Below are 14843 nucleotides of genomic sequence, written 5' to 3' on the forward strand. Positions count from 1 at the left end.
GTAATGTAACATTCAGCATCATCAGTGCGCCTATAAGCACCTGTTAGCGATGAGGGTGTGCCTGCAAATGACGTATAGGCTATGCTGATTAGGTATTCTGTTAGGTTCGGGTTTATCTGAAATAAATCGTGAGTATTAATTGGTATTGTTGCTGCAGACGGGAATTTCCAGCGCAACAACCGCCGACAGGTACTTGGTCCATTAACATCCAGAACTGCTAGGACATCCCAGCACCAGCGGAAGGAGGGGAGGGGAGGGGGAGGAGGTAAGAAGGGAGAAGTGTTTGCAGGAGGAGGGAAGGAGGGAGGGAGGCTGTTCCGCTTGGATGGCCGGAGCAGTCAGGAGGCTGCACGGAAGGAGAGACGGACAAGACATCGCTCTCGCTTTTTGCGCTTCCCTTCTTTGGCTTTTTTTTTTCTCTCTCTCTTGCGTGCGTCCCGCTCCGCGCTCAGCGAGGAACGGAGCAAAAGAGGGGAGGGAGGCACGGAGACCAGGAGGGAGAGTTGACGCATGCGAGTGAGTGGGCACACCGAGTCTTCACTTCTCCCCGATATGCGACCTGCGAGACGGCGCGCCGCCCGCGACCTGCGCTACTGACACCGAGCAGGAGAGACCCAGAGCAAGGAGGCAGGGAGAGCTGGGGATGGAGCCACAGTAGCGGCTCGGGAGGGGACTACGCTAAGGGAAACGGAGCGGAAGCGTGTTTTTTGCGCACAAGTCCGAGAAAGACGGCGTTTTTATTTCTGTCTCTCTCCATCTCTCTCTTTCTTTCTTTTTGTGACCCGGACCGTCACTCCTGATGTGTGCAGTTTTGTTTGGTGACAAAATACGGATTAATCTGTGACTGATTTCCTGAAAGAACAGCCGCACACAACAGGTAAGATTATTATTATTATTATTATTATTATTATTATTATTATTATTATTATTATTATTATTATTATTATTATTATGATGCTTTTATTTTATTTTTGATATAATAATCATTATTGTTCCAATGCGCTCGTGATCATTCCTTAAATTCCAAACATAAACCAATCCCAGAGAAGATCCCAACTTTTCCCGGATTCCAATAAAACCTCGAGGCTGTGTGCAAGGGAGGCAGCAGAGGCGGGATTGCCTTTCTCTGAATTTCTCCCCATACTGATCTCGTCTACTTTGTTGTGGGACCGTGGTGTTGGAGGCGAAGTAATCTAAATCTGCGAGACAGGGAGCGAGCGCGCCTCTCCTATCAGTGCAGATGTTGGGCTAATCCCGCCGGCTGTTGACCGTCCCGTCCAGTGCCATAATCCCCGTGGATTGAATTGAGACTGCCACCGCCAGTGACCTGACTCGGACTCACCGCGGCCGGGAAGTCCCCTGTAGAGACAGGACGAGAGCAGAGCCAAACAAAGTTTTAAGGTCATCGCCGGTCCTTACAAGAAAGGTGTATGATTTCAGTTTTAGTTTATGTTGGCGATGCTGGTTTGGTGTCCATGGATCAGTGCTGGGGATGGGGTCAAAGGGAAGTAAAGGCTGTGTAAATCTGCTTTAATGTGTTTATGGGATGTGTGCATTAGGTCACTGAAATATCAAGAGAGCTCTAGAGATTTTTTTTTTCTTATCCACACACATGAATCAGCAGTACCATAAACATTGAAGATTTAATCCATGGTTCATGTCCAAGTTCAGTTTAAAAAGAAGATGTTGAAAGTCAGGCTGGGTTATTTCATTAACCGCCTCTAAACCACGTTTATACAACAAGGGACATTTTTATGTGGATGAATTTCCACCTTTCATTAGACTAGTGGTTACCTTTAATTATACCTTGTTGTGAGACAGGTGGTTTAAAAAGGGTATGCGTTTGAGCAATAATTAAAATTTTGCATTTAGCTGCAACCTATTTAGAGACGACGCCAAGGCTAAAGTCAAACTGGGAAGTTATGCTTTTTAAAGACCTTGAAATACTTTTCAATGACCATGTACGCGTGCAGCTCGGAAGTCACCAACACTCATTTGCTTGTACTATTGTTTAATCCCTCTTAGAGATATACAACTTTCACTACTATACCAGATGAGCAATGCGGTGGCTTGCACACTTGCAATGAAGAGAAGAAAAGGAAAATAATAAAAAAGTAAGATAAAATGTAATATATATATATATATATATATATATATATATATATATATATATATATATATATATATATATATATATATATATATACATATATATGTTTGGCGCCACCCTTTGAACGGGAGTGGTAATGTTGTTCCCGACATGAACACTGGGTTAAACCTCAAGGCGGTCATTCCTAATGAACTACGCTACACTACCATCTTGTTAAAATACATTTGAAAAGTTTGCTACTAGTGCAATAACATCTCATATCAATTACGCAATGTTTATTTATTTTTTTATTAATTAGCTACTTTGTTTTTATTATTTTTAATCTGTGAGGACAACTCATATGATCAAAATGATCCTGATAATTAGTTAGAATTAAACTAATTTGCTGGAGTAAACATATTTAAAACATGTTTGGCATTCGATCAATTGGTCTGTGACCTTTAGCTTTTGAATTTACATATTTTATTCTTAGAAATATTAGTTAAATTCTGTGCAAACAAAACGTCTGCATATTACAGCTCTAATTGGAGTGGAGAAATTTGAACAGTTTGTGTCATTAGTGCAAGTTGTTCATATTTAAATCAAAATCATGGAGATAATAGTACATTACGTGCAATCCATGAGCGGTCTGTTGATGTATGTAGGCCTGCCAGAGACAGACTAAAGGAGCAGCTCCAGGGATGCTCTCAGTGATCGCTTCCTCATACTTGTAATCTGACTTGACAAGAGCGGAACTTATTTTAAAGGGCTGAACAAGAAGGGGCAGAAAGAGAATTCTACAAGGATTCAGCGAATGGATTAGCCCTCAGCTTGATCTTAATTTTCGAAAATCAAGAGTGCACAATCTCTTCAAAAGTCCAGAACGAGAACAACATTGATATCTGAGCATCTATTTTTTAGTAAATAGGGATAGGGAGCAGAAAAGGGTTGATTGTGTAACTGGTTACACTAGCAAATATCAATGGGTCGACATGACTCTAGAAGACATTAACCTTGAGTAAAAATACAGCAGCGTTACAGTACACGCAATACTTAAATGAAATAGGTGTTTTTATTTGAATTAGACAAGCAATAATTATTCATATTCAATGCCAAATATATAATAAAATGTGTATTATAGTAGTATTGATGTTACTTGTAGTGTCTACGTATTATTTTGTTACAGCTACTAAAGCTTAAGTGAAGATATAGAATAAACACCTTCAAAATCTGGTTGTAGTTAAAGTGCTTTTTGCACAAAACACTTTACCTGTTTGCTGTACTTAGAGTAACACTGACAGTACAGAAAGCTGATAATATTGCCATTATAATAAATAATTATAATGAAATAATAATTAGTCAGGCTATCTGCTCAGATAGCCTAGCCTGAACATCCGCTGTATGCTGCTCACTGCTCACTCACTGCAATCAGTGTTACCTTAATAGGACTGATGCGTGGGGTGTCTATAGTTTCCACACTATGGCTATGCGAGTTTTTCACGGCCCAAAATATTTAAAACTGCACAATTATTTTTGTAAGCAAGCAGAAAGTGTAGGGTCCTATGATTTATGTGATGCAAAAAAATGTGAGTGGAATTGCTGAATTTAATAAACGAAACAGAATCCTCTACAAAACACAGAATCTCATGCTCACGTACTGGTGTGAGATAAAAGCTATGTAACAGTTCCCAATGTGTTTCTTTTTTTTTCCATTTCAGGCACCTGTACTGGTCTTTAACTGTTTAGGTGGAGTTTCCCTTTCCCCTTCACACACACACACACACACGCACACACAAAAAAACGGTCTGCCATGGCCAAAAGGCTTGCTGAAATAACAAAGTCCTCCAAAAAAAAAAGGAAGCTTAGTGCCAGGTTTAGAGCAGAACAATACCCAAAGGATTTATATGAATGGGGAGAACAACTTTTGTGTTATTTTGTCATCACACTGACTGGACCCGTAAGAATTCATGTAACAATAACTTGCAGTCCGAAACATGTTAGAAAAAGGGAGAGGAAACAAGTTAGCGTGGGCACCTGCAATGTCTTGAACGTTCAACTAAATCAGCAAACGTGAGACCTATGAATGTCCAATCAGAGAATCCTTCAGAAAAAAATTAATAAAAAGCTAGAGGAATTATCTTTATTCACTCCATAATTACTCACTTTTCAAGTTAGAAAATATGGCTTTAATGGGAAAAAACAAATTTAGTCAAATTTAAGCCAACTTGCCGGCAATTTACCCTCCACATCCTAGTCAAGTTTGGAAGGGGCACTACTGCCTTATTCTCAGCTCCATGACTAAACCATGAAACCATGGGAAAGAACAGTTTTGCGGTTTAGAGAAATTTTTTAAAATCCCAGTGTGCCTGGACACAGACAGTCTGTGGAATGAAGGCATATATAGGTAATCTTCATATAAAAAGCACAAACAAGTACCTGTTGGTGTCAGCTCCCTGTTGTATATGTGACAAGGACAATAACAGAGCTGAAACAGGTTTTTTTTTTTGCTACTTGCTCGCCAACATGGAGTCCAGCTGGTTCCGACATTCTGACCCAGGGAGGAGAGCGGCCCTTTAACGCTTGGCCACGTGCTGTAAGCCTACAAACCTGTCAGGAGTGATAGAGCACAGAAGTGACAGGCAAAAAAATACCCTAGGATATGCACATTTAGAGGCGCGGCATAAAACATTCATAGCATGCTTTCCCCGGGAAGTATCCTTTCGAAGAAATGTGTCATCAAGGTCATTTTTATTTCATGCCTCTTCAGGAAAACCCAGCGGAAGGAACAGAGGATAGGGAGACGGTGGGCTTTTGTGCCGATTTGCATTTGGGAGCTTTCAGTGTGGGGACTTGTGAGGCTTCTACTCTACACATTGATTTGGAGGAATTAAACCTCTAGCTATCTCCTGTAAAGTTAAAGTCCTTTAAACAGGATAAAACTACCCTGTTATGTAGCTTGATATCATGGGTGTTGCGCAGCAAGATCGGATATAACAATGCAAAGAAGATATTGGAGTACTTTAACAATTAAGCCATATCTTGATAAACCAAGCAGATATTTTAGCTTTACATGGTCACGTTCTTGCCTGAAATCATTCTAAAAGTCAATAAAAAAATAAATAAAAACGTCAACTTTATAAAACTTAACTCACTTTTTGCGCTCTCTGCTTCCGGCCTCTGCTGCTTAGAGCTGTGGTCACGTTATACTCTGTGCTCACCGTGGAACTGACGCCTTACCTCTCTCTTCCTCGGTAAACTGACAGTGAAATATTGAGAGACGCAGCATTTTGAAATAACAATTCGATACATGAAATTTAGCGTTGCCAGGTTTTTTTTTTTTTTATACGTTTTAGTCGACGTTTTGGATTACGTTGACTAATCGTTGATGCCCAAACGAGCACACTGTGCGGTTGTATGTATATTTGATGATCCAATATGATGGATCATCATATTGAATTTAAAGGACGAAAACCGTAGCTTGTCCATATTTCTCAAACCGTTTTGCTAAACTAAATTTTACAGTGGTTTCAAGTCACAGAATACTTACTATATGTTTTCCTGTGGTTGCTGTTTTGCTTATTGATATAAACATTTGCAGTGGGAACAGAGTATCTGTGGGTATGTCATTTTAAAGCTTTCAGCCATCAGCTGGTTGTTGATGGGACTTTTATATTCAAAAATACTTTTCATTCATTCAAGACGTTTCTGATAGGTGACGATGGGCATTTCTCAAAATATAATAAAACACTATAAAAAACAAACAAATCAGTTTTATTCATATTTTCATAAAAATGACATGTGTAAATTTATTTTTACCATTCTCACTCACAATGGAAAAGTCGTTGTTGGCGGTACAGGAATGAAAACCTTCGTATAGTTGCTAAGCAGCTTTTTGTATGTCTCTGCTGTTTGTTTTTATTATTTTTTGTCTTATTATTAAGTCCTTTAATGTTGTTATGGTTCCTTGTCATCACCCTGATTGTCCCTCAGATTCCAGTCGAGACTCTGGCTGGGCCACTGCAAAACATTCTTACCCCAAATAAAAAAACAACAACCTGTTTGTCAAATTAAATGTGCTCAATTATGGATAATTATGAATGATTTTGGGCTTAATGCATTTTAGATCTCCAATTTACATACAAATCTATTTTTTAAATCAAATCAATATTAATTTAACATCTCATGGATCTTGCCAAACTCAATTTTAGCTGGGTTTTAGTCCAGCTAACTGTAAAAAAAATGAATGCAACAAGTTGCTTGTGTCAGTTTGTCCATTTTGTTTGCTTTTTATTAGCCTTTTTTTTTTTTAGTTTTCACCTGCACTGTGCTGAATTTTCAAAGTAAACAGCTCGGTGACATTTCCTCTGCAGCACAATAAACGCTGACTAAGCTAAGGCCCTCAACACTACCTTACCAGAGAGCAGCTTAGTCTTCTGTCCACGACAAATTCTGTGTGTAAATCTGGTGCCGAGGAGCTGTTCGACGAGCCCAACTGCAGGCGTGGTGGAAAAAAAAAAAAGTCTCCCAATCAGCAGACGGAAAATGTTCTCGTTTATTGCCTCCCAAAGATCTAAAAATGATATAATGTTTGGGATTATGCTTCATTCAAAGAGCGTACACACACCACTGAGCAAAGACAGGAACGATGAATTGTGTTTCCACCGTATGAAAGTGGCTGTAATTTGTAGAGAAACACAGTTGGTGTTTTCTTTCTACTTTTTTCCAAAATTTTTCTTTCTTTTTTTGCCAAAAATAGATTGAATAAACTACCTAATCTAGATAATTGTCATGAATACAGGATAATTCATTGAAAGCAATCTGTTTTGCATTTCATGGTCTGTGCAAAACCTTTCTCCCAACACAGAGGAAATACACTCTTGATAATTATACTGATTATAATTTTGTCAAAGCAAGCTCTGGATTAAGCGTAATTTTCACCAAAGTAACTGCCTGTTGTCATTATGTGCTTGGTCCTGGGTATTTGTTGTCAAGAATAAGAGTACTGGGCTATACAGCTGAACTATTTTCTATTGTCTGGAAGTCCCATCTTTGAGTTAGTTCTTTTAGATAAAGCAAAAAAAAAAAAAAAAAAAAAAACCAACAAAAAATAAAAACAGATAAATGGTTCTGTGCGACGGCTCCCTTTCCTGCTCTATTTATCCACTCCTTTTGGATCTCTAAATGCCCTATTTGCAATTCAATCAAATTAAAATCATTTGCCTGCTTTTGTGATACGTTATGATGCTCTGCCACTTCTAGGCTTTTGGTTTCAAGGCACTGCGCTCCTTTGGGGTACGTCTTCACAGACAGTCTGAGCCGGCAACGTTTCCTAATTCAAACAATGTTGCACACTGCCTCTCCTTGGGAACGGCTTTAATTGAGTGCTTAATAAGAGCACCGCCACACAGCAACCCGCTTCGGCGGGGGATGTGAGCACTGGGACTGCTGCATTATTAAATAGACTTATATAAGGCCTGGAAACATCTTTCTCTTTACAAGTGATCTCGGAGTGAGGCCAGACACTTCTTGATGATACAGTTCACTTCTCTTGTACACAGGGATGTTTTTTTTTTTTATTATTATTGAAGATCCACAAGAGAACATTTTTAAAGGTTTATTGTACTCAGTTGGGTGTGGCTATTGTCTGTCCCTCCTAATACAATCCAACAGAGTTTTTTTTTAATGAAAACGACTCTTCATTACAGTATTCTGTCTTTCTGGAGTCCCTTCCAAAGGATCAGAAAGGAAAGTTTGCATGGGCTGATTTGTAATTATCATGGCATGATAATACAGAGTAAAAATAATATGGTTTGATGGTTGTTATTTTTTATTTATTTTTTATTTCGCAAAAAAAGTTTTAATGATAAATTTAGATTGTCAAGTCTAAGATGTGGCATCATGCAATAGAAAAATATCTGAAACTAACTGAAAGAGTTTTCCTACCTTATTGAAATATGTTGTGAATAAGATTAAAAGGAAGTCTATTGGTAAAAATTATAAGTAGGCAGTAGAAACAGATTTTTGTGTTAACTTATAGTTTGGGTATTATTGTGACTTTCCATGTTTAGATAAAATAACAGACATCATAGTTGAACTTGTCTCGTGTGTAATGCATTTCTGCTGCATCTCACTATCTGGCTTTTGTTTTTATGAAACAACAGGATTGACGCTGTTGAAACTAATGCTCTAAGCATATGTAGCTGTAGCTTACATGGTGTGAGGCCCAGACAAGCCAGGATGCCAGCGACTTTTTTCGCCTTGTCAAGCAATGCAACTCCTTCTCATAAGTAGCGGACACCATGAAAATTAGGGGTGTAATGGTACACACACACACACACACACACACACACACACACACACACACACACACACACACACACACACAAACAAAAAAAACACGGTTCAGTAGGGATTCTGGTTTCAGTCAGTTTTTTAATTTTTTTTGGTGCTCTTCAATCAAGAAAAATAAATGAAGATATACGATTGTTTTTTCTTCTGTCAGCAGTAGACAATCTTATTTTTTTTTTCAAATCTTTAAAGTAATTTGATTTTATTGAGTTCTAAAACTTTAAAAAGTGGAAAGTACAGAAATGATTAGGAATTTGGTTGGATATTTTTCATTTAATACATGCATACAGGTTTCGCCTAAAACTGGATAGATAGTTTATACAACAACATAATCACTTAACAAAGGTCAATGTTGATGTTTAGAACACGTTAAATAAGACTGCCCATATTTGAGAACCAAATTTATTTAAATCACTTTATAGTTGGACTGATATTTGAACAAAGTTTAAATCGTCTCAGCTGAACCTGAATAAAGCATGTGCAGCTGTTGGGAAAATCCCCTTTTATAAAAAGATTCCTCTGACTTTGGGATGATTTTTGGGGTGATTGGATGCAGCAGGAAGCCACTTGGATGATTTTTTTTCTCCAGTACCACTGATGTTCACATATAACTATGTTATCTGTTATTGCTAATGAAAGATAGCAAATTGTGGCTTGGTACACCTTTCTTTTCCCACTGTAGCAGCGCGAGTAACCTAAATGTTCACAGATAGCAGAGGTTAGTGATAGCTAGGAGTTTTGTTTTGCTGTCAGTTTTTAAAGTTGTGCTACAGAATGGGGAGTTTTTCTTTCTACTGTCGCTTCATGCTTGCTTAGTACGAGCGATTGCTGCAAAGCCATGGACAATGCTGACGACTCTCCCTGTGGCTCAATGCTTCTTTAGGAGGAGCGAATGCTGCTTGTCAAGACTTTGATGCAATCAACTGGGTTATTTTAGATAGGAAACTTTTTTGATCAATCTGTATCTGACCCAGTCTGTATAATCTGATTGAATTTGACTTTGGAAAGTGCCTTGAGATGACATGTTTCATGAATTGGTGCTACATAAATAAAATTGAATTGAATTGAATTTAGTTTTGCACAAAAACAACCTGCATGTGCTGAGGTCTCAAACTGTGCTAATTCCTCCAGTACACGTTCGTACTGAACCGACAGGGCATTACCGAATATTTACGGAATGGTTACATGTTCTGTTACGGCCCTGGTAAAATACATGTACTGCAACTAAAGAGTCGTAACTCAAATGTTGAGGCAAAGATGATGGTTCACTCACATCTACGCAGTGGATTCTTAAAACTCTAAGAGAAATTTAAAACATGAGTTACTTTTTTGATTAGTTGTGCTAATTCTCATCACCTAGGGGTTCACTAGTACAGCATTGAAGTTTTAATTGATGAATGAGATCCACACCAGTGATCCCAATACATTTGGAGTATATTAGAACAGGATTGCATTTACTTAATATTCAACAAAATCTATTTATTTTTCTCATGTCTTGCTACCTATCCCACCATACACACAAGATAAATATCAGTGTAACAACAGCCCCCGTATGAAACAGTGCTCTATTTATGAGGATTAGTCTGTATGAAACAGCGTTGTATCCTAATAAGAGTGATGTTTGCTCTTTCAGTTTACACAGCAGGACTGTACATGCGTTTTCTACTTATAATAGTTCAAAAAAGTCTAATTAGTCTTTCATGTAAGCAAAGGAACAATGTACACTGCAAAAACGGAACTAAAAATAAGTATTTTTTTCTTGAAATGAGTGTATTTATACTTTATTTGAGCAGGTAAATAAAATAATCTGCCAATGGAATAAGATTTTTGCGCTTAAAATAGGAAGAACTCATCTCCATCACCTTATTACAAGTGCATTATATCTAATTATCTTATTTTAGGGGTAAAAAATACTCATTCCATTGGCAGATAATCTTATTTACCTGCTCAAATCAAAGACAAATGCACTAATTTCGAGAAAATGTTACTTATTTTTAGTTCTGTTTTTGCAGTGTAGTTACCTTCCTTGTGCAAGGAAAAGGGCAGTGATAGGTGTAGGAGGTGCAGCGTTGTTAAATCTTGTTGCCCTTAAAGCATGCTTATCATTTTGTCTCTGTGTCATTTTGTACACTTGCAGTTTTGATTGTTTTGTGTCCAACATTCTTGGCTACGGACTGGGGCCATCTAGTACAGTAGACGTTGGACTGACCAAAGTGTCCATTCTTACCTGCCAGGGGGATATTTCACTGAAAGCAATGATGATTTAAAGTAATCTCGTACAGAGGCTATTAATCTGTGATGCTGTGCAACATTAGCTGCATGCATCCCCTCTCCTGTCTGTTTTCTGTCTGATTACTCTGAACAAACGCCACAGGTGCTGGGATAACGATTTTGATTAGAAATTCTACCAGCTAGAGTGCAGTGCTGTTATAGCTTGATCAGTGATCATAAAATGTCGTATTTCACAAGAGTCGGTTGGTCCAAATGGGAAACCAAAATAAATCGGAATGAAAAGTAATAAAATGCTTTTAGTTATATGTGATTTAAGTTATGTACCATTTAGTGCATTTTCCACATGTTATTTCAGCACTATGACTATTTTTCCCCATTGTCGATCAATATTCTTCACAACAAAAACTAAACTGATATGCCAATAACTACGTACGTGTATGCAAAATGGTTTGCTTATCAATATAAAATAGAAGTAGCAATGGACCACATGGCAATGGTTTGGTACGAAATAGTCAAGGGACAACTCAAATCAGAACCTGCTGGTAAACGGCTGACGCCTACAAGGGGAGGTTTAAAAAACTCATACAGACGTTCTAAAAATAATAAAACCCGTGCAAGAAGCACAATTGCTGTAGTTAACCTTGAACAACTGCCCAGGAACATTTACATGTTCATGTGACACTTAAGAACTCGAGAAAAACAATTACGCAAAAAATGTCACTGTTACTTCTATTCAAGTCTTGATTGTCAGAGCTGGCAAGGGCTTACCGATAGCCTAGAAACGTAATTGCGGCTTCTCAGTAAACAGTATGTTCTGATTATACTAACAGAGAGCTACCATCCTAAGTAAAAAGAAAAAAAATAGGATGGAAGATGTGGACGCTGATGAAGTAAAGTGGTGATATTATGCATTGTAGCAATTTGTTCCTTTGAGGAGGAATACAACTAAGTAAAAATGTCAAAACCATCACTTGATTTTCCAATCAATAATGACAGCAGAGGGAACCTATTCATCGAATAACCATCTAATGCTTTGCAGAAAATGTGTTCTTAGTTTGAGTGAATTTTAAAGAATTCTACCATTAAAAAAATAAATCTGTTGCATAATGTTCTCTATTACTCAGAAGAGACACAGAAGAGTTCTGAACCTAATACCGGACATAGAAAGCTTTGAAATATTGAAAAAATTACAGAATTGGAACAATAAATTAAAGCACACAGCATCCATGCGAAAGGATGTGAAAGATCCTATTAAACTGAGGGGATGTACTGTGGGTAATGTCGAAGCCTTAATGTATGTCGCTTGAGCCGTATATGAGTAATATATGAGACTAAAAGTGAAAATGCTTATCTTCTCACTCTTTATATATATATATATATATTTACTCTCTTTGAGTTTAAAGCACTTATAAATCCTAGATTATATAGCTTAGAAAATGTTTGACAGCCAAGATATGTGACTCAATATCAGCACCGTGCAACAGATGTTTGTATTTGTGCCTAATTCATAACAAAAACTAATGATAATGCTTAAATGTGTACATATTTTTCAATAACAAATGTATCCATAGCTATTAAATGTAAAATCATTGCTATTGTTTGTCGATTATTGATGTTGCTGGCACATTAAAGGATGCATTAGGATATCAGCAGGAGCAAGACAATAGTATTTGATGCCCTGGGAAAGTGTGTGGGTTGGCTAAGCACATCTGCCTCCAGCAATAATAAGACTTATTGAACATAATCCATTGAAGATATTACATTTGGGCTTCTTATTTCAAGCATATCTGTAATGATAAACCACAAAGACACAGGTGAAGTAATCAGTAAATTTCATATGGCGCTGCTGTTTACTTCTTGTTTTTATGATTTAGAAACACCTGCAGATTTGTTAGCTGCTGCTTGAGTATAATGATAGAATATGATGCTCACGGGTGCCTTTATATTCCCAAAAACCTAGAGAGAATTTTGACCAAGGACAATGTAAAAGACAGTTGCAAAAAGAACCCTCAAACATTACGATCTCTTCATGAAACTCGGCTCATAACACAATAGGCTCATAACACCTATTGGAGTGTCTTCACAACTGGCTTACCTAATAATGATAGTATATGTTTGTAATTGTTGCCTTCAAGAAACAGATCCATATTTTTTATAAATTGCTTGTTTTTAAGCAATAAGGTTCTACTCAATCTTTTTTATATATATAATGTTCACCAATAAATAATTTTACTCAATTTTTAAATAGTTTTCTTTCAAAACTTTAAGCAGGGGCTGGTTTTCGTTATCCACACATACTCTGGTTTTAAGAATGGTTTCAATTTCAAAGCTACATCAAATGTTGCTGTGGCTTAACAGTCCTTTTACAGCCCTTTGGATTGTCTTGTTAACTGAAAAATGGTATATAAATAAACTTGCCTTGCCTTAAAGTGTACTGGAGTGAGCAGATTTGTCCAGTGCACTGTTTTCTAGCTTAAGAAGTAGTCACACTGTGCATACTCCTCACTAACCTGGCAACGAAAAGCAAAACTGACAAAACGTCTCATTTTTTAATCAGTTGGGCCTTTTCTTGTCACTTGGGGGCACTTATAAAGCATTAAAATGGTATTTCAAATGGACAGTTTTAGCCCTATATAGCTAAAAAAAAAATAGAAATAAAAAAGACATGACACAACACACCCTGTCTTATTGCTGCACAACACACTATGTATTCCACACCATTGCTCCTAAAACACACGCACTATTCAGAATGGAAGCCCATCAGAAGCGATACACATAGTTCAATGACGTGACAAGACCTGATGTTCCTGATACTTCCACACATCAGCATATGTGCTAACTAATGCAACAGCGTGACAGCAGTTTTATGGTAATAGTGTGAAACAGTATTTCCCATAGGTTGAAAATTTACTTGTGGCGATGGGCAGTGCCGAGTTGCTTTGTATAGTACAGCATAGCATGGTGTCAGTCTCTATATCACAATTGTTCCTCTATTATTTACCCTGAATATTGTGTAATCATCCGTCTGTCTGTCCGTTTTCTTCCACTTATCCGGGGTCGGGTCGCGGGGGTAGCAGCTTCAGTAGGGAGGCCCAAATGTCCCTCTCCCCAGGCACTTGGGCCAGCTCCTCCGGGGGAATCCCAAGGCGTTCCCAGGCCAGCCGATAGACATAGTCCCTCCAGCGTGTCCTGGGTCTTCCCCTGGGCCTCCTCCCGGTGGGATGTGCCCGAAACACCTCACCAGGGAGGCATCCAGGAGGCATCCTGACCAGATGCCCGAGCCACCTCAACTGGCTCCTCTCGACGTGGAGGAGCAGCGGCTCTACTCTGAGTCCTCCTCGGATGACTGAGCTCCTCACCCTATCTCTAAGGGAGAGCCCAGACACACTACGGAGAAAACTCATTTCGGCCGCTTGTATCCGGGATCTCGTTCTTTCGGTCCCGACCCAAAGCTCGTGACCATAGATGAGGGTAGGAACGTAGGTCGACCGGTAAATCGAGAGCTTTGCCTTTTGGCTCAGCTCTCTCTTCTCTCTTCTCGCTTTACAGCAGACGGCGCACCAATCCGCCTGTCGATCTCCCGCTCCATCTTCCCCTCATTTGTGAACAAGATACTTGAACTCCTCCACTAGGGGCAGTACATCCTCCCCAACCCGGAGGAGGCACTCTCCGGATTACACTCTGTGTAATCATAAACTTACATATTTCACTATGTCACGTATACCGGAGCTCATGTGTTGCGTCTGCCTAGGCTAGGCTCCCACATACTCAGGCGCAGCTTTGTTCTGGTCCTCGTGCTCCCTCACTGCTGTAGTTACCTCTCCTAGTATCAATGTTTACTTCAGTCAGTGTTCAGCCTGAGATCAGAGCTTATGTTAATCAGAGTACCTGTTTATGCTTGACTTTTGAGTTAATTGAATGGACACAGCACTACAATGTGTTGCCAGATCTGACTGCTTACAGCCCAAACACAACGCAAAACCCGTCTAACTGAGAAAAAAAAATCCAGCCCAAATCTCAGCCTCTCTTGAACGCATGTTAAATGCATAGAAGTATTACATACATAATAAAGAACACACCATTAGCACACAGCTGCACCGAAGTAGAGAGAAAGCATTACACTTACAGGCTCCCCACAAAATGTGCAATCGAGTTTGACAAACTCCACACATTT

General features: G+C 38.7%; 1 protein-coding gene across 2 annotated transcripts in view; it reads left to right on the forward strand.

The window, feature by feature from the left end:
* The first annotated feature begins 288 nt into the window (after positions 1–288).
* cntn4 (contactin 4) overlaps positions 289–14843 on the forward strand; it is a 287425-nt gene continuing 272870 nt past the window's right edge. For both annotated transcript variants that reach the window (XM_012874550.3, XM_036151210.1), the window contains exon 1: positions 289–877. The gene's annotated coding sequence lies outside the window, so the exon portion shown is untranslated. The remainder of the gene's footprint in view (positions 878–14843) is intronic.

This window comes from Fundulus heteroclitus, chromosome 20 (assembly GCF_011125445.2).
Source record: "Fundulus heteroclitus isolate FHET01 chromosome 20, MU-UCD_Fhet_4.1, whole genome shotgun sequence".
NCBI classification, from domain to species: Eukaryota; Metazoa; Chordata; class Actinopteri; order Cyprinodontiformes; family Fundulidae; genus Fundulus; species Fundulus heteroclitus.